Genomic DNA, 21,546 nt, shown 5'->3' on the forward strand with positions numbered 1-21,546 from the left:
TAACTTTATATAACTAATCGGGAAGATTCATAAAAATGAAATCAACAAAACACATACAATCACATGCAAAACGGCCGAGTTTGACTAAAACAACCAACCTAACATGCAGTGGCGGATCTAGGAATAATGGTCACTGGTGTCACTGGTTAAAAGCAAAAAAAAAAAAAAAAAAAAAAAAAAATCTTGTAGATGGCTAGTGGCGGATTCGAGAATTTTATTGGATGGGGGGCGAAAGTTCTGCTATATTGTTTGAATTCTTGGAAGACGCTGAGAGTTTGTTGTCCTTCTCATTAATTATGAATACCGACACATAAAAAATGAGTTCATATAAAAGTTAATAATACATATATCAAATATCAAATAATAATACTAAAATGTCACTAATCGATTTAAATATCACATTTTAACGTTAGTTTTAATAGATAGAGTGAGTGAATTTGAGTAGATAAACTATGAGTAAAATGGTACTCCGTAATTTATTTGGTGAATAGGTGAATAACTAGTACGAAGTAAAATGATACAGGGTACTGTACTACGTACGACTTTGTTGATTTGATTTAAAATTTACTACGTAATAAAGAAGTTAGGAAAGGTAAAACAAGGTTTATATGGAGTCGGAAAAAAAAAAAATACTCCGTATCAATCACACCTATTTGTACTTTTTTATTTATAATGATGTACTCTAATCTTGTATATAATCTTGTAATATACAGGAACTTTACACACCCCAAAGCAAAAGCTAGCAATTAAATTGGGTTTTTTTAATAGGATATACAAGTAATTTAATACGAGTACAAGTAATATATGCATCAAAAATAACCCCATATTTAAATTTCTCTTTCCTTTTTACTGTCTTCTTCTACCTTTCTTCTTCCCTTTCATTATCATTTCTTCACCTGCAACTCACAAACTTTATACAAAAAATCAAGATCACTATCTGATGCCCCTTTCATGTTGATGCACTAGGCGGTCGATCATGTGGTGCACTGGCGTCTATTCACTGTGTCACTAGTAAAAAACCCGAATTTTTCCCCACTAGATTGCGTATTTCAGTGGTGTCCTGTGACACCACTGAGTACACTACAGATCCGCCCCTGCTAACATGTGCTCACAACTTTTAATTACCGAGCTCATGTGTTTTTTAATAACTATGTTTTATTTACTAAATCAAAAATGATAATACTAGCATTAAGTGTTTTTTCCTCGTGTCTATTTTTGTCATTTTTTTTTTTTTTTTTTTAAGTTTCAGTTACTTTGTCAAACACTTAAATATATCTACCAGCTTCCAGCTTCCAGCTACCAGCTAACAGCTACCAGCTTCCAGCTAGTTTTGCCAAACATACCCTAGTAAATGATATTGAACAAGCAGGTGTGGTGTAGTCAGTCGTGCGTTGCGGCGGTCAACCTTATATTTTTACTGGTTGAAGTCGAAATAATTCTGCATTCTATTGTGTAATAAGTTTTGAAACTATCTACATATTTTGCCACATTAATTTAAACAAACTTGTACACCGACTAACTTAATTTTAGTGCTTCCATTTGACTACTTTACCCGTACTAAAAAAGATATAACGCGGTTCAACAGAAAAAACAACAAAAACTATGTGTTTAGGTCAATAAAATAAATCCCAAATCTGAATTTCAAAACGTAAAATTATATAATTTACATTAATTCAATAGTTTAATAAAATAAAAAAAAAATACGAAGTCTATAGAATTATATGATCATAAATTTAAGCAAATTGGGTCAACATTAGTTAACACTTCTAAATTTTAATATTAGTAAAAGGTTAAGTAAGAGCGAATTCTGGTTAAGTTTTTACCGAGAAAAATCATTTCAAACGAATGTCTGAAAGAAAATAACAATATTTCTATTTTAGCTTATTAGCATGACTTGATAATTTGTTTGTAGTGTTTAGGTTTTAGCTCTTGAGGTCGTTTTAGTTGGATTCGATGAGGCTCGGTGTTAGATAGTTTTAGTTGTTTTCTTGCTTTCTAGGTTCGAGCCTCTTCTCTCATTCGTTGTAATTCTAATTGTGAACATGTTATTTTGGAAAACGTTTCGTTTGTATACAAGTATTCTGGTTAAGTAAAAATCAATTCAAATGATAGTTTGAAAGAAAACAACAATGTTTCTATTTTAGCTGATTAGCATGACTTGATAATTTTTTTGTAGTGTTTAGGTTTTAGCTCTTGGGGTCGTTTTAGTTGGATTCGACGAGGCTCGGTGTTAGATAGTTTTAGTTGTTTTCTTGCTTTCTAGGTTCGAGCCTCTTCTCTCATTCGTTGTAATTTTGATTGTGAACGTGTTATTTTGGAAAACGTTTTCGTTTGTATACAAGTATTCTGGTCAAGTAAAAATCAATTCAAATGAATGTTTGAAAGAAAACAACAATGTTTCTATTAGCTGATTAGCATGACTTGATAATTTGTTTGTAGTGTTTAGGTTTTAGCTCTTGGGGTCGTTTTAGTTGGATTCGATGAGGCTCGGTGTTAGATAGTTTTAGTTGTTTTCTTGCTTTCTAGGTTCGAGCCTCTTCTCTCATTCGTTGTAATTTTGATTGTGAACGTGTTATTTTGGAAAACGTTTTCGTTTGTATACAAGTATGCATTGTTTTTGCCAAGAAAAAAATCACGTGGAAGGAAGTGACATACGTTATATATTATATAATAATACTATATATTTTAAAAAATAAAATACTATAAACCAAGTCATGGAATCGAACTCGGATGCCAAAGAATGAATACACCAGCCAACAACCAAGCTAACTAGCAGACAATACCTAAATCGAGTAACACTAAAATATATCACATAAATATTAGTTGTTGTATAAAAAGACGAAAAAGCTCAAACTCAACAATGACTTTTGCTTTCTCAAATTGATATATAGAGTAATATTGATTATTAATTAATATATTAATAACTATAGATAAAATAAAAAAATATCTTTCCTTTTTTACTAATTCATTGTGTAACTTGATTTTAACGAGTGTAACAATAGCTCGTGCGTCTATGCAGAAAATGATTTCACTCGATAATTTAAAAATTGTTTGAGTAGTAGAGATGTACGTTGAATTGTGACGAAAAAGCCTTTGCAGAAATACATGTTTTTGCAATATACACTAAATACTTTTTCGATACTTTAGAATTACAATCCGAATATCGAAAGTTTGTCCAACTTATCAAATTAGTAGGAAATGAAAACAAGTAACAAAAAGACTCGAATATGCATCCATTAGTTTAACACATGCTTACATTATCCACTAGGGCAAGGTAGTAGCTGAATATATTTTGGAAAGAAAATTACTCTCTCCCTTTCACCACAAGTGTTCACATTTCCATTTTGGGATATCTTATTTTAAGTGTCAATTATGTATTTTAATCAATGAGAAAGAGTTATTCTGGAGAGAAAAAATTTCTGATTGGTGGAGAATAAAGTTAGTGGAATTTTTTAAAACTGTGTTCAAAAAAATAAATGAACACTTATAATGGGAAGGAGGGAGTATATAACTTCTATCTTCTAAGCAAGGTTGAAAAAGACGCGAGACGGGACCGAAACGGTAGCGACCTCAAAACGTCGCAACGGAAAAAACGGGGCCGAGACGGGGTCGAAACGGATGTTGACTAATGTTGACTTTTATATATATAAATATATATACACATATTTTAGAGTTAAAAACCTTCGTTGACAAGTTTGTACCTATAATTGAAATGTCCCGTTCTTATTGATTAAAAACGTTCCATATTAATTGATTTCGTTGCGAGGTTTTGACCTCTATATGAGACGTTTTTCAAAGACTGCATTCATTTTAAAACAAACCATAACCTTTATTTCATCAATAAAGGTTTGAAAAGCTTTACGTAGATTATCAAATAATGATAATCTAAAATATCCTGTTTACACACGACCATTACATAATGGTTTACAATACAAATATGTTACAAAAAAATAAGTTTCTTGAATGCAGTTTTTACACAATATCATACAAGCATGGACTCCAAATCTCGTCCTTATTTAAGTATGCGACAGCGGAAGCTCTTAATAATCACCTGAGAATAAACATGCTTAAAACGTCAACAAAAATGTTGGTGAGTTATAGGTTTAACCTATATATATCAAATCATAATAATAGACCACAAGATTTCATATTTCAATACACATCCCATACATAGAGATAAAAATCATTCATATGGTGAACACCTGGTAACCGACATTAACAAGATGCATATATAAGAATATCCCCATCATTCCGGGACACCCTTCGGATATGATATAAATTTTGAAGTACTAAAGCATCCGGTACTTTGGATGGGGTTTGTTAGGCCCAATAGATCTATCTTTAGGATTCGCGTCAATTAGGGTGTCTGTTCCCTAATTCTTAGATTACCAGACTTAATAAAAAGGGGCATATTCGATTTCGATAATTCAACCATAGAATGTAGTTTCACGTACTTGTGTCTATTTTGTAAATCATTTATAAAACCTGCATGTATTCTCATCCCAAAAATATTAGATTTTAAAAGTGGGACTATAACTCACTTTCACAGATTTTTACTTCGTCGGGAAGTAAGACTTGGCCACTGGTTGATTCACGAACCTATAACAATATATACATATATATCAAAGTATGTTCAAAATATATTTACAACACTTTTAATATATTTTGATGTTTTAAGTTTATTAAGTCAGCTGTCCTTGTTAGTAACCTACAACTAGTTGTCCACAGTTAGATGTACAGAAATAAATCGATAAATATTATCTTGAATCAATCCACGACCCAGTGTATACGTATCTCAGTATTGATCACAACTCAAACTATATATATTTTGGAATCAACCTCAACCCTGTATAGCTAACTCCAACATTCACATATAGAGTGTCTATGGTTGTTCCGAAATATATATAGATGTGTCGACATGATAGGTCGAAACATTGTATACGTGTCTATGGTATCTCAAGATTACATAATATACAATACAAGTTGATTAAGTTATGGTTGGAATAGATTTGTTACCAATTTTCACGTAGCTAAAATGAGAAAAATTATCCAATCTTGTTTTACCCATAACTTCTTCATTTTAAATCCGTTTTGAGTGAATCAAATTGCTATGGTTTCATATTGAACTCTATTTTATGAATCTAAACAGAAAAAGTATAGGTTTATAGTCGGAAAAATAAGTTACAAGTCGTTTTTGTAAAGGTAGTCATTTCAGTCGAAAGAACGACGTCTAGATGACCATTTTAGAAAACATACTTCCACTTTGAGTTTAACCATAATTTTTGGATATAGTTTCATGTTCATAATAAAAATCATTTTCTCAGAATAACAACTTTTAAATCAAAGTTTATCATAGTTTTTAATTAACTAACCCAAAACAGCCCGCGGTGTTACTACGACGGCGTAAATCCGGTTTTACGGTGTTTTTCGTGTCTCCAGGTTTTAAATCATTAAGTTAGCATATCATATAGATATAGAACATGTGTTTAGTTGATTTTAAAAGTCAAGTTAGAAGGATTAACTTTTGTTTGCGAACAAGTTTAGAATTAACTAAACTATGTTCTAGTGATTACAAGTTTAAACCTTCGAATAAGATAGCTTTATATGTATGAATTGAATGATGTTATGAACATCATTACTACCTTAAGTTCCTTGGATAAACCTACTGGAAAAGTGAAAAATGGATCTAGCTTCAACGGATCCTTGGATGGCTCGAAGTTCTTGAAGCAGAATCATGACACGAAAACAAGTTCAAGTAAGATCGTCACTTGAAATAAGATTGTTATAGTTATAGAAATTGAACCAAAGTTTGAATATGATTATTACCTTGTATTAGAATGATAACCTACTGTAAGAAACAAAGATTTCTTGAGGTTGGATGATCACCTTACAAGATTGGAAGTGAGCTAGCAAACTTGAAAGTATTCTTGATTTTATGTAACTAGAACTTGTAGAATATATGAAGAACACTTAGAACTTGAAGATAGAACTTGAGAGAGATCAATTAGATGAAGAAAATTGAAGAATGAAAGTGTTTGTAGGTGTTTTTGGTCGTTGGTGTATGGATTAGATATAAAGGATATGTAATTTTGTTTTCATGTAAATAAGTCATGAATGATTACTCATATTTTTGTAATTTTATGAGATATTTCTTGCTAGTTGCCAAATGATAGTTCCCACATGTGTTAGGTGACTCACATGGGCTGCTAAGAGCTGATCATTGGAGTGTATATACCAATAGTACATACATCTAAAAGCTGTGTATTGTACGAGTACGAATACGGGTGCATACGAGTAGAATTGTTGATGAAACTGAACGAGGATGTAATTGTAAGCATTTTTGTTAAGTAGAAGTATTTTGATAAGTGTATTGAAGTCTTTCAAAAGTGTATAAATACATATTAAAACACTACATGTATATACATTTTAACTGAGTCGTTAAGTCATCGTTAGTCGTTATATGTAAGTGTTGTTTTGAAACCTTTAGGTTAACGATCTTGTTAAATGTTGTTAACCCAATGTTTATAATATCAAATGAGATTTTAAATTATTATATTATCATGATATTATCATGTATGAATATCTCTTAATATGATATATATACATTAAATGTCTTTACAACGATAATCGTTACATATATGTCTCGTTTAAAAATCATTAAGTTAGTAGTATTGTTTTTACATATGTAGTTCATTGTAAATATACTTAATGATATGTTTACTTATCATAGTATCATGTTAACTATATATATATATATATATCCATATATATGTCATCATATAGTTTTTACAAGTTTTAACGTTCGTGAATCACCGGTCAACTTGGGTGGTCAATTGTCTATATGAAACATATTTCAATTAATCAAGTCTTAACAAGTTTGATTGCTTAACATGTTGGAAACATTTAATCATGTAAATATCAATCTCAATTAATATATATAAACATGGAAAAGTTCGGGTCACTACAGTACCTACCCGTTAAATAAATTTCGTCCCGAAATTTTAAGCTGTTGAAGGTGTTGACGAATCTTCTGGAAATAGATGCGGGTATTTCTTCTTCATCTGATCTTCACGCTCCCAGGTGAACTCGGGTCCTCTACGAGCATTCCATCGAACCTTAACAATTGGTATCTTGTTTTGCTTAAGTCTTTTAACCTCACGATCCATTATTTCGACGGGTTCTTCGATGAATTGAAGTTTTTCGTTGATTTGGATTTCATCTAACGGAATAGTGAGATCTTCTTTAGCAAAACATTTCTTCAAATTCGAGACGTGGAAAGTGTTATGTACAGCCGCGAGTTGTTGAGGTAACTCTAGTCGGTAAGCTACTGGTCCGACACGATCAATAATCTTGAATGGTCCAATATACCTTGGATTTAATTTCCCTCGTTTACCAAATCGAACAACGCCTTTCCAAGGTGCAACTTTAAGCATGACCATCTCTCCAATTTCAAATTCTATATCTTTTCTTTTAATGTCAGCGTAGCTCTTTTGTCGACTTTGGGCGGTTTTCAACCGTTGTTGAATTTGGATGATCTTCTCGGTAGTTTCTTGTATAATCTCCGGACCCGTAATCTGTCTATCCCCCACTTCACTCCAACAAATCGGAGACCTGCACTTTCTACCATAAAGTGCTTCAAACGGTGCCATCTCAATGCTTGAATAGTAGCTGTTGTTGTAGGAAAATTCTGCTAACGGTAGATGTCGATCCCAACTGTTTCCGAAATCAATAACACATGCTCGTAGCATGTCTTCAAGCGTTTGTATCGTCCTTTCGCTCTGCCCATCAGTTTGTGGATGATAGGCAGTACTCATGTCTAGATGAGTTCCTAATGCTTGCTGTAATGTCTGCCAGAATCTTGAAATAAATCTGCCATCCCTATCAGAGATAATAGAGATTGGTATTCCATGTCTGGAGATGACTTCCTTCAATTACAGTCGTGCTAACTTCTCCATCTTGTCATCTTCTCTTATTGGTAGGAAGTGTGCTGATTTGGTGAGACGATCAACTATTATCCAAATAGTATCAAAACCACTTGCAGTCCTTGGCAATTTAGTGATGAAATCCATAGTAATGTTTTCCCATTTCCATTCCGGGATTTCGGGTTGTTGAAGTAGACCTGATGGTTTCTGATGCTCAGCTTTGACCTTAGAACACGTCAAACATTCTCCTACGTATTTAGCAACATCGGCTTTCATACCCGGCCACCAAAAATGTTTCTTGAGATCCTTGTACATCTTCCCCGTTCCAGGATGTATTGAGTATCTGGTTTTATGAGCTTCTCTAAGTACCATTTCTCTCATATCTCCAAATTTTGGTACCCAAATCCTTTCAGCCCTATACCGGGTTCCGTCTTCCCGAATATTAAGATGCTTCTCCGATCCTTTGGGTATTTCATCCTTTAAATTTCCCTCTTTTAAAACTCCTTGTTGCGCCTCCTTTATTTGAGTAGTAAGGTTATTATGAATCATTATATTCATAGATTTTACTCGAATGGGTTCTCTGTCCTTCCTACTCAAGGCATCGGCTACCACATTTGCCTTCCCCGGGTGGTAACGAATCTCAAAGTCGTAATCATTCAACAATTCAATCCACCTACGCTGCCTCATATTCAGTTGTTTCTGATTAAATATGTGTTGAAGACTTTTGTGGTCGGTATATATAATACTTTTGACCCCATATAAGTAGTGCCTCCAAGTCTTTAATGCAAAAACAACCGTGCCTAATTCCAAATCATGCGTCGTATAATTTTGCTCGTGAATCTTCAATTGTCTAGACGCATAAGCAATCACCTTCGTTCGTTGCATTAATACACAACCGAGACCTTGCTTTGATGCGTCACAATAAATCACAAAATCATCATTCCCTTCAGGCAATGACAATATAGGTGCCGTAGTTAGCTTTTTCTTCAATAACTGAAACGCTTTCTCTTGTTCATCATTCCATTCAAATTTCTTCCCTTTATGCGTTAATGCAGTCAAGGGTTTTGCTATTCTGGAAAAGTCTTGGATGAACCTTCTGTAGTAACCAGCTAGTCCTAAAAACTGGCGTATGTGTTTCGGAGTTTTCGGGGTTTCCCACTTTTCAACAGTTTCTATCTTTGCCGGATCCACCTTAATACCTTCTTTGTTCACTATGTGACCGAGGAATTGAACTTCTTCCAACCAAAATGCAAACTTTGAAAACTTAGCGTACAATTCTTCCTTCCTCAATACTTCTAACACCTTTCTCAAATGTTCACCGTGTTCTTGGTCATTCTTTGAGTAAATAAGTATGTCATCAATGAAAACAATGACAAACTTGTCAAGGTATGGTCCACACACTCGGTTCATAAGGTCCATGAACACAGCTGGTGCATTAGTTAAACCAAACGGCATGACCATAAACTCGTAATGATCGTAACGTGTTCTGAAAGCAGTCTTTGGAATATCATCTTCTTTCACCCGCATTTGATGATACCCGGAACGTAAGTCAATCTTTGAATAAACAGACGAGCCTTGTAGTTGATCAAATAAGTCGTCGATTCTCGGTAGTGGGTAGCGGTTCTTGATGGTAAGTTTGTTCAACTCTCGGTAGTCGATACACAACCTGAATGTACCATCTTTCTTCTTGACAAACAAAACAGGAGCTCCCCACGGTGATGTGCTTGGTCGAATGAAACCACGCTCTAAAAGTTCTTGTAATTGGCTTTGTAGTTCTTTCATCTCGCTGGGTGCGAGTCTGTAAGGAGCACGAGCTATTGGTGCAGCTCCTGGTACAAGATCTATTTGAAATTCAACGGATCGATGTGGGGGTAATCCCGGTAATTCTTTCAGAAATACATCGGGAAATTCTTTTGCAATGGGAACATCATTGATGCTCTTTTCTTCAGTTTGTACTTTCTCGACGTGTGCTAGAACAGCATAGCAACCTTTTCTTATTAGTTTTTGTGCCTTCAAATTACTAATAAGATGTAGCTTCGTGTTGCCCTTTTCTCCGTACACCATTAAGGGTTTTCCTTTTTCTCGTATAATGCGAATTGCATTTTTGTAACAAACGATCTCTGCTTTCACTTCTTTCAACCAGTCCATACCGATTATCACATCAAAACTCCCTAACTCTACTGGTATCAAATCAATCTTAAATGTTTCGCTAACCAGTTTAATTTCTCGATTCCGACATATATTATCTGCTGAAATTAATTTACCATTTGCTAATTCGAGTAAAAATTTACTATCCAAAGGCGTCAATGGACAACTTAATTTAGCACAAAAATCTCTACTCATATAGCTTCTATCCGCACCCGAATCAAATAAAACGTAAGCAGATTTATTGTCAATAAGAAACGTACCCGTAACAAGCTCCGGGTCTTCCTGTGCCTCTACCGCATTAATATTGAAAACTCTTCCGCGGCCTTGTCCATTCGTGTTCTCCTGGTTCGGGCAATTTCTAATAATGTGGCCCGGTTTTCCACATTTATAACAAACTACATTGGCATAACTTGTTCCGACACTACTTGCTCCGCCATTACTCGTTCTGACACCATTTGTTCCTTTCGTTCTATTAACCCCTGGTCCGTAGACCTCACACTTCGCCGCGCTATGACCATTTCTTTTACACTTGTTGCAAAATTTGGTGCAGAACCCCGAGTGATACTTTTCACACCTTTGGCATAGCTGCTTCTGATTGTTGTTGCTGTTGCGGTTATTATTGTTGTTGGGATGATTGTTGTAGTTGTTGTTGTTGTTTTTGTTGTTGTTGGGCCGTTTGTTGTAGTTGCGATTGTTGGGATAATTGTTGCGATTATTGTTGTAATTGCTGTTGTTGCTGTATTGGCGATTCTTATCACCGTTTTCCTCCCACTTTTTTTTGACTTGCTTCACATTGGCCTCTTCAGCAGTCTGTTCTTTAATTCTTTCTTCAATCTGGTTCACTAGTTTGTGAGCCATTCTACATGCCTGTTGTATGGAGGCGGGCTCGTGTGAACTTATATCTTCTTGGATTCTTTCCGGTAATCCTTTCACAAACGCGTCAATTTTCTCTTCCTCATCTTCGAACGCTCCCGGACACAATAGGCACAATTCTGTGAATCGTCTTTCATACGTGGTAATATCAAATCCTTGGGTTCGTAACCCTCTAAGTTCCGTCTTGAGCTTATTGACCTCGGTTCTGGGACGGTACTTCTCGTTCATCAAGTGCTTGAATGCTGACCACGGTAGTGCGTACGCATCATCTTGTCCCACTTGCTCTAGATAGGTATTCCACCATGTTAACGCAGAACCTGTGAAGGTATGCGTAGCGTACTTCACTTTGTCCTCTTCAGTACACTTACTTATGGCAAACACCGATTCAACCTTCTCGGTCCACCGTTTCAATCCGATCGGTCCTTCGGTTCCATCAAATTCCAAAGGTTTGCAGGCAGTGAATTCTTTGTAGGTGCATCCTACACGATTTCCAGTACTGCTAGATCCAATGTTATTGTTGGTATGTAGCGCAGCCTGTACTGCGGCTATGTTTGAAGCTAGAAAAGTACGGAATTCCTCTTCATTCATATTCACGGTGTGTCGAGTAGTCGGTGCCATTTCCTTCAAAATAGTTAAATGGAACAAGTTAATCATACAGAATATTAAGAGTAGTTAATAGTATTTCGTAGCATAATATGAACTCATTTATAAAAGCTTTTTCTTCATATTAGCATTTTATAAGTTTAAATTCGGGTAGTACCTACCCGTTAGGTTCATACTTAGTAGCTAATATACAATTCAACTACTACAATTCTATATGAAAAACTGATTATAATAATATTTCGCGTTCAAACTTTTACACAATATTTTACAAACTTACAATACCGCTTATTTTACATAAAGCATGAAATATAGCACACAATAACTTTGATACAAGATAGTTGTGAAGATAATTCTAGCTAGTACACAAGTCGTTCAGCAAAGGCAATAAAGACACGTAATTCATACGTCCAGAAACAAGTCATGCATTCTGGTTTTACTAGGACTACTTCCCATCCTTGGTCTTGTGGAACATAACCGTTATGGCCGTTGATAAGACAGCATGTTGTAACGTCGTCAAAGGGACGAGGGTTACGTAATGTCCAACAGTCCCGTAACAATCTAAAAACCTCATTTCTTACCCCAATTACCGACTCCGTCACTTGTGGAAACGTTTTGTTTAATAGCTGTAGCCCGATGTTCTTTTTCTCACTTTGGTGAGAAGCGAACATTACTAACCCGTAAGCATAGCATGCTTCTTTATGTTGCATGTTAGCCGCTTTTTCTAAATCATGAAGTCCTATATTCGGATACATTGAGTCAAAATAATTTCTTAACCCGTTGCGTAAAATAGCATTTGGGTTCCCCGCAATATATGCGTCAAAGTAAACACATCGTAACTTATGGGTTTCCCAATGTGATATCCCCCATCTTTCAAACGAAAGTCTCTTATAAACCAAGACATTCTTGGAACGTTCTTCGAATATCTTACAAACTGATCTCGCCTTAAATAGTTGTGCCGAGGAATTCTGACCGACTCTAGACAAGATTTCATCAATCATGTCTCCGGGTAGGTCTCTTAAAATATTGGGTTGTCTATCCATTTTGTGTTTTTAAACTGTAAAATAGACAAGAGTTAGATTCATAAAAAAAATACTTATTAATACAAGTAATTTTTACACATCATAAAGCATAAGCACACTATATTACATATATTACACCACACGAATACAACTATCTTATTCCGACTCGCTTGTTTCTTCTTCTTCGGTTTTGGTTCGTTTTGCCAAGTTTCTAGGGATATATGATGTTCCCCTAATACGAGCCGTAATTTTCCACATTGGTTTAGAAAAACCTGGTGGTTTAGAGGTTCCCGGGTCATTGTTACAACTTAAGGACTTCGGGGGTTGACGATACATATAAAGTTCATCGGGGTTGGAATTAGATTTCTCTATTTTTATGCCCTTTCCCTTATTATTTTCTTTTGCCTTTTTAAATTCAGTTGGGGTAATTTCTATAACATCATCGGAATTCTCGTCGGAATCCGATTCATCGGAGAATTGGTAATCCTCCCAATATTTTGCTTCCTTAGCGGAAACACCATTGACCATAATTAACCTTGGTCGGTTGGTTGATGATTTTCTTTTACTTAACCGTTTTATTATTTCCCCCACCGGTTCTATTTCTTCATCCGGTTCCGATTCTTCTTCCGGTTCCGATTCTTCTTCCGGTTCCGACTCTTCTTCCGGTTCCTCTTCGGGAACTTGTGAATCAGTCCACGAATCATTCCAATTTACATTTGACTCTTCATTATTATTAGGTGAGTCAATGGGACTTGTTCTAGAGGTAGACATCTATCACATAATATCAAACGCGTTAAGAGATTAATATATCACATAATATTCACATGTTAAAAATATATAGTTTCCAACAAAATTTGTTAAGCAATCATTTTTCAAGTAAACACGGTCGAAGTCCAGACTCACTAATGCATCCTAATAAACTCGATAAGACACACTAATGCAAAATTCTGGTTCTCTAAGACCAACGCTCGGATACCAACTGAAATGTCCCGTTCTTATTGATTAAAAACGTTCCATATTAATTGATTTCGTTGCGAGGTTTTGACCTCTATATGAGACGTTTTTCAAAGACTGCATTCATTTTAAAACAAACCATAACCTTTATTTCATCAATAAAGGTTTAAAAAGCTTTACGTAGATTATCAAATAATGATAATCTAAAATATCCTGTTTACACACGACCATTACATAATGGTTTTCAATACAAATATGTTACAACAAAATAAGTTTCTTGAATGCAGTTTTTACACAATATCATACAAGCATGGACTCCAAATCTTGTCCTTATTTTAGTATGCAACAGCGGAAGCTCTTAATAATCACCTGAGAATAAACATGCTTAAAACGTCAACAAAAATGTTGGTGAGTTATAGGTTTAACCTATATATATCAAATCATAATAATAGACCACAAGATTTCATATTTCAATACACATCCCATACATAGAGATAAAAATCATTCATATGGTGAACACCTGGTAACCGACATTAACAAGATGCATATATAAGAATATCCCCATCATTCCGGGACACCCTTCGGATATGATATAAATTTTGAAGTACTAAAGCATCCGGTACTTTGGATGGGGTTTGTTAGGCCCAATAGATCTATCTTTAGGATTCGCGTCAATTAGGGTGTCTGTTCCCTAATTCTTAGATTACCAGACTTAATAAAAAGGGGCATATTCGATTTCGATAATTCAACCATAGAATGTAGTTTCACGTACTTGTGTCTATTTTGTAAATCATTTATAAAACCTGCATGTATTCTCATCCCAAAAATATTAGATTTTAAAAGTGGGACTATAACTCACTTTCACAGATTTTTACTTCGTCGGGAAGTAAGACTTGGCCACTGGTTGATTCACGAACCTATAACAATATATACATATATATCAAAGTATGTTCAAAATATATTTACAACACTTTTAATATATTTTGATGTTTTAAGTTTATTAAGTCAGCTGTCCTTGTTAGTAACCTACAACTAGTTGTCCACAGTTAGATGTACAGAAATAAATCGATAAATATTATCTTGAATCAATCCACGACCCAGTGTATACGTATCTCAGTATTGATCACAACTCAAACTATATATATTTTGGAATCAACCTCAACCCTGTATAGCTAACTCCAACATTCACATATAGAGTGTCTATGGTTGTTCCGAAATATATATAGATGTGTCGACATGATAGGTCGAAACATTGTATACGTGTCTATGGTATCTCAAGATTACATAATATACAATACAAGTTGATTAAGTTATGGTTGGAATAGATTTGTTACCAATTTTCACGTAGCTAAAATGAGAAAAATTATCCAATCTTGTTTTACCCATAACTTCTTCATTTTAAATCCGTTTTGAGTGAATCAAATTGCTATGGTTTCATATTGAACTCTATTTTATGAATCTAAACAGAAAAAGTATAGGTTTATAGTCGGAAAAATAAGTTACAAGTCGTTTTTGTAAAGGTAGTCATTTCAGTCGAAAGAACGACGTCTAGATGACCATTTTAGAAAACATACTTCCACTTTGAGTTTAACCATAATTTTTGGATATAGTTTCATGTTCATAATAAAAATCATTTTCTCAGAATAACAACTTTTAAATCAAAGCTTATCATAGTTTTTAATTAACTAACCCAAAACAGCCCGCGGTGTTACTACGACGGCGTAAATCCGGTTTTACGGTGTTTTTCGTGTCTCCAGGTTTTAAATCATTAAGTTAGCATATCATATAGATATAGAACATGTGTTTAGTTGATTTTAAAAGTCAAGTTAGAAGGATTAACTTTTGTTTGCGAACAAGTTTAGAATTAACTAAACTATGTTCTAGTGATTACAAGTTTAAACCTTCGAATAAGATAGCTTTATATGTATGAATTGAATGATGTTATGAACATCATTACTACCTTAAGTTCCTTGGATAAACCTACTGGAAAAGTGAAAAATGGATCTAGCTTCAACGGATCCTTGGATGGCTCGAAGTTCTTGAAGCAGAATCATGACACGAAAACAAGTTCAAGTAAGATCATCACTTGAAATAAGATTGTTATAGTTATAGAAATTGAACCAAAGTTTGAATATGATTATTACCTTGTATTAGAATGATAAACTACTGTAAGAAACAAAGATTTCTTGAGGTTGGATGATCACCTTACAAGATTGGAAGTGAGCTAGCAAACTTGAAAGTATTCTTGATTTTATGTAACTAGAACTTGTAGAATATATGAAGAACACTTAGAACTTGAAGATAGAACTTGAGAGAGATCAATTAGATGAAGAAAATTGAAGAATGAAAGTGTTTGTAGGTGTTTTTGGTCGTTGGTGTATGGATTAGATATAAAGGATATGTAATTTTGTTTTCATGTAAATAAGTCATGAATGATTACTCATATTTTTGTAATTTTATGAGATATTTCTTGCTAGTTGCCAAATGATGGTTCCCACATGTGTTAGGTGACTCACATGGGCTGCTAAGAGCTGATCATTGGAGTGTATATACCAATAGTACATACATCTAAAAGCTGTGTATTGTACGAGTACGAATACGGGTGCATACGAGTAGAATTGTCGATGAAACTGAACGAGGATGTAATTGTAAGCATTTTTGTTAAGTAGAAGTATTTTGATAAGTGTATTGAAGTCTTTCAAAAGTGTATAAATACATATTAAAACACTACATGTATATACATTTTAACTGAGTCGTTAAGTCATCGTTAGTCGTTATATGTAAGTGTTGTTTTGAAACCTTTAGGTTAACGATCTTGTTAAATGTTGTTAACCCAATGTTTATAATATCAAATGAGATTTTAAATTATTATATTATCATGATATTATCATGTATGAATATCTCTTAATATGATATATATATACATTAAATGTCTTTACAACGATAATCGTTACATATATGTCTCGTTTAAAAATCATTAAGTTAGTAGTCTTGTTTTTACATATGTAGTTCATTGTAAATATACTTAATGATATGTTTACTTATCATAGTATCATGTTAACTATATATATATATCCATATATATGTCATCATATAGTTTTTACAAGTTTTAACGTTCGTGAATCACCGGTCAACTTGGGTGGTCAATTGTCTATATGAAACATATTTCAATTAATCAAGTCTTAACAAGTTTGATTGCTTAACATGTTGGAAACATTTAATCATGTAAATATCAATCTCAATTAATATATATAAACATGGAAAAGTTCGGGTCACTACAATAATTGCTATTAGCGTTAATATAATACAAAATGGAATACTAAACTAACTCAATTTTGATTGATTTGACCGACTTATGACCGATTTTAATAGAATTTCTGACTTTTGACCGGCGTTGACCCAATTTTTCCTGCATTTGACCTGACTTTTGACAGTTGACCGGCTTATAAGAAAACGGGACGGGGTCGAACATGGTTGTAAAACTCGGTCAACTCGGCCGAGTAATCGGCGATTACTCGGTTGGAAGAACAAAACGAGTAATCGGTGTCTAACTCGTCCAATTACTCGGTCAACGCCGGTCAACGGTGCTCAAACGGCGGTCAGCGGTGGTCAACGGCGGCCAAATATCCAATTGATGTGCGTGAGTCCGTAGATCTGAAAACTTACCCGGTTTAAAGCTTGTAGAAGGGAAGAAGAGGAATAGATCGATGAAGTTGAAGTTGCAATGGACATGTTTTGAGTGAACATTTTTTAGGACATTGTAAAAGATAAATCAGAGTAAAGGATTGAGTTGTCCCCATCAATCCCTTTTAGATCTAAACACCTACTCCGTATTAAATATCTTTTTCTTTTTACAAATGGCAATAATAGCCCTTAAACTTTTATCAAACGTTAATAATAGGAACAAACTTGATATCCACTCTTAAACCTTTTATTAATTGATATCAAACTCCCTCATATTACAAATACATTGAGAATTCGGTCCTTAAATTTTAATTTACCAAGTTAAAACATAAAACATTATTAGTTTGAGATATAATTAATTAGGTTTTATTAAAGAAGTTTAATATTTAACATATATATATGAGAATATATATATTTATCTTAAAAAGTCAACGAAAGTCAACATCCGATTACTCCCCCGAGTACTCCCCGAGTCGCCGATTACTCCTCAAAAACCTCCTGCCGAGTACTCCCCGAGTCGCGAGTTTTACAACCTTGGGGTCGAAACAGTTTAGTCACCAAAACGCCGCAACGGGCATCGCAACGGACGTAACGGACGCAACGGACACCGTGTACAACAGTGCTTCTAAGTCAATCAAAACGACATGGTTACAACAAAAAACGATCAAATGTTTTATTTCTTTTAGTATGTATAAGTCAACTATGCAAGGCACCTCTCGGACTCAAGGTTGATGTAAGGTGTCAGAAATTGTAGATCTATGTTATGTATAAAAAAACACAAATATATCAAAATATACCATAACCAAACGTATAACAAATCTCCAAAAATTTAAAATTTACCCGCCCATTATTTGGGCACAGCGAAGTGGCCGGGCCACTTTCTAGTTTATCATAAAGAATCGCTCCAGTAAGTCTAATACATGATCCATTAATAAGTGTACAGATCCAATAGGTTTACATAACTGATTCGATGGGTTTAATTTGCAAATTGAAACGTGGTTTGAAAGTTTAAAGCGAGAAAAACAACGAAACTTTGTTTTGAAGTACTGCAAATTGACGATTTGTATATTGGAATTGGAATTGGAATCATAATAATAATAATCTGATTATCTCTTCCAATTAATTATTTATAGATAGATACTTTTTATTTTGAAACTAATAATAATTAAGTTAGGGGTTTTTTTTTTTCTGGTCACCAATTGAATTTGCGTAGCTAAAAGTAACTGTTTAGCTTTGGATTTGAAGCAAAATATGACGGATTGGAAGAAGAAGAAGAAGAAACAGGTGGTGTTGGTGGTTGAAGGTACTGCAGCCTTATGTCCTTATTGGCCTACCATTCTCAATGATCAGCTCAACAATCTCATCAGGTTTCTTACTATACTCTCTTTTTTATTTTTATTTTTTTATTTTTTTATTTTTATTTTTTTGAAATATCTCTGGTGTAATAATATGTTGAATTGAATGTTGAAGTTAAGTTCTGATTCAATTGACTGATGCTGTATTACTGTTTTGCATAATCGTGTTCGCATTTAAATAAATTATCAAAAGACGACTTGCTTCTAGCTACCCTAATTCAAAGGAAGATGTATACTTTCTACCTCAATTTTGGAACCAAAGGACTCTTATTGGCCTAACTATATCATATGAATTTCTTAGACTATTCCTAACCCTGACTGTGATGTCAGAGTTGGATTGTGCACTTTTTGGTAAAAAAATTAGTTTTTGACTGTGACTGTATTTGACTCTCGTTAACCCAAAATGTCAAGTATTTGTGTCAAATATTTGATGAGTGATGTGGTAAAATCTGATTGGAAAGTGGGTATGAAAAATTAATAAATAACAAAAATATATACACTCTCTCTCACCTGATTGATCCATCTCTTCCTCATCTCTCCCTCACACTCCATCTCTCCACCGTCAACATTCCGACTGAAGCCGGATTCCGTCAAAAACTGACGCCGCGATATCAGGCGTCAGATCTGTCACCATTTGCCAACTCATTTGACGGAAGTGATTTGACGCTGGGTTAAGCTAAAAAAAAAATATGCTTGTATAAACATAACGTGGGTTAACGAACAGAACATAAGTATAAGTTATGTATACTTGTTATGTCTACCATTAATTAAGGTAGCTTTCATAAATAAAAGAATATACATAATTCTATTGGTAGTAAATTATGCTTTGTATCGACTCGATAACTTTGCCTTGAGTTTTTTTTTTTTACATGCAATGTTTGTTTGCAGATCATTTTGTGATAATGGATCTTCTTCTTCTGTAAGTGCATATAACTCATTTTTTTTTTTACTTTATTTTCTAATTAAGCTCGCTGCTACTAGTTGCAGCAGCTAATATACATATTTTTAATTATTTGAATTGGTGTGTATCAGGAGGATGATGATACAGCAGATAATCCTAACGTTGAGTTTGCTTTTGTTGTATTCAATGCTCGTGGATCTCTCAATTGTGTGTTTACTTACTTATTCATTTGCTTTTCTTTTTTCTTTCTTTCATTGTAAATACAACATATATATATATATATATATATATATATATATATATATATATATATATATATATATATATTATTTCATCAAAATATCATATTATTCATCTTTTTTGTTGTAGCTACTTGGTTGTTACATGAGTCAAACTGGACAAATGATGTGAACTGTTTAATAAAGTGGCTATCTGCTATCGACTTCAATTCTGATACCACCTTTTCCGATGCCGCAACTTCTCGAGGACTTGCTCAAGCGCTAACGGTATGCATTGTTCACCTGTGTATGACTAGTTTTTATACCCCTAGCTTTCAGAGTCTTACATCTCCTTTTGACTTGTGCGTCGTTCATTAAACTTATTATAACTAACAATTATCAGTTTTATTATAATGAATGACAATCAGATGTTTTGTTCTTCAAATGTAATCCAAAATGACAGTCTTCAAAGACATTGCATTCTTATCGCTGCAAGTAATCCAGATTCGCCTGATGCCGAGAAAGTGGCCAAGCTTTTTCCACAGGTATTTAATTAACTATGGATGGATGGATTTTTCTTAGTTGTAAATAAATTATTAATAATATATATAAAAATTGTTAATTCCAAACACCAAGTTGCTAATCCTTTTTCTTTTAAACGGTCGAATGTTTCTCTATTGGTTCTAAATCCGTTGAAGCTTCCTAAACTTGAAGCAATTTGCAATGCGGTAATTAAATAATAATTTAGAATTTATCACCTTCAAATAGTATATATTTATTAATTTATTATTATTAATTATAATTATGCTTTGGTGACCATGTACTTACAGGGTAAAAGTAACCCTACAGTTGCGGTTGATAGTGACGTTGAAACTACTATAGAAAAGTTACATCATATAGGTCCCAGTGGTACGAAATTAAAGATCAGGTCAATAGCTGAGCTAAACTATGTCAAAGTATGGGAAGTAATTACTGAAATGATTTTGTTTTATATATCTGTTATAAAATATATTCATTGGATTAATTTGGTTTACAATTTCATACTTTTCTTTCTGTTTTCATGAGATTTCGATTATTACGTGATATAAAGTAGTGTGCATGTTGATGCAGGGAGACTTATATGGTCTGCCACTAGGCAAGCCTATCTTACTTACCAGATTACAAGTATGCCTCAAATCTTTCTTTCTTTTAATATACTAATCCTCCACTAAACTTATTTGAACTTCAAAAGTTAAACTCAACCCTTGTGTGTGTTTTTTTTTTTTTTTTTTTTTTTTTTTTTTTTTTTGATAGGCTTATCTGCATTCGTCAGCCTCTAAGCTGTAAGTGTATTTAATTTACTTTGCAAAGTACTAGAAGCAGCTAAATATAAACCTTTGCGAAAAAACACACACACACACACAAAAAGCCTCGTTTTTACTACTGTATATTTTTAATGCTCTGTTTCAGAGTTAAAGATTGGCCATCGTCGATTCAGATTCGAACGATTTCTCAGAGCAGTGTGGCAACCTTGCAAAAGTATGATTGATCAGATCTCAACATGACTACATGCATGTTGTCTTGTTTATTGATGTCGTGTCTTCACAAGTTATAGTACCAATTTTTCTCATTTGTCAAAAAAAAAATTTCCTTTTCCATGCGATGTACTCTCCTGAATTACTCCAAAAACTGAAGCTTGTAAGACAACATATTTCCCTGAGCACTTACCTGAATTAGTTACTAATCTTTATTCTTATAACGTCCATTAAAAATAAATAAATACATAAATACTCCCTACTTAGACCACTCCCAACGGGCCCCGTCCTCACTCCTTCTTGAGCTCCGCCCTCGAGGGCGCCGATGGCATTCAACCCGCCCTTGGCCACCCTC

The 21,546-nt window shown here is 34.0% G+C and overlaps 1 pseudogene; it reads left to right on the plus strand.

Moving 5' to 3' along the window:
- Window positions 1–21,205, plus strand: part of LOC139849762 (probable CoA ligase CCL5) — a 126,936-nt pseudogene extending 105,731 nt beyond the window's left edge.
- The last annotated feature ends 341 nt before the right edge of the window (window positions 21,206–21,546 follow it).

This window comes from Rutidosis leptorrhynchoides, chromosome 5 (genome assembly GCF_046630445.1).
Source record: "Rutidosis leptorrhynchoides isolate AG116_Rl617_1_P2 chromosome 5, CSIRO_AGI_Rlap_v1, whole genome shotgun sequence".
NCBI lineage: Eukaryota > Viridiplantae > Streptophyta > Magnoliopsida > Asterales > Asteraceae > Rutidosis > Rutidosis leptorrhynchoides.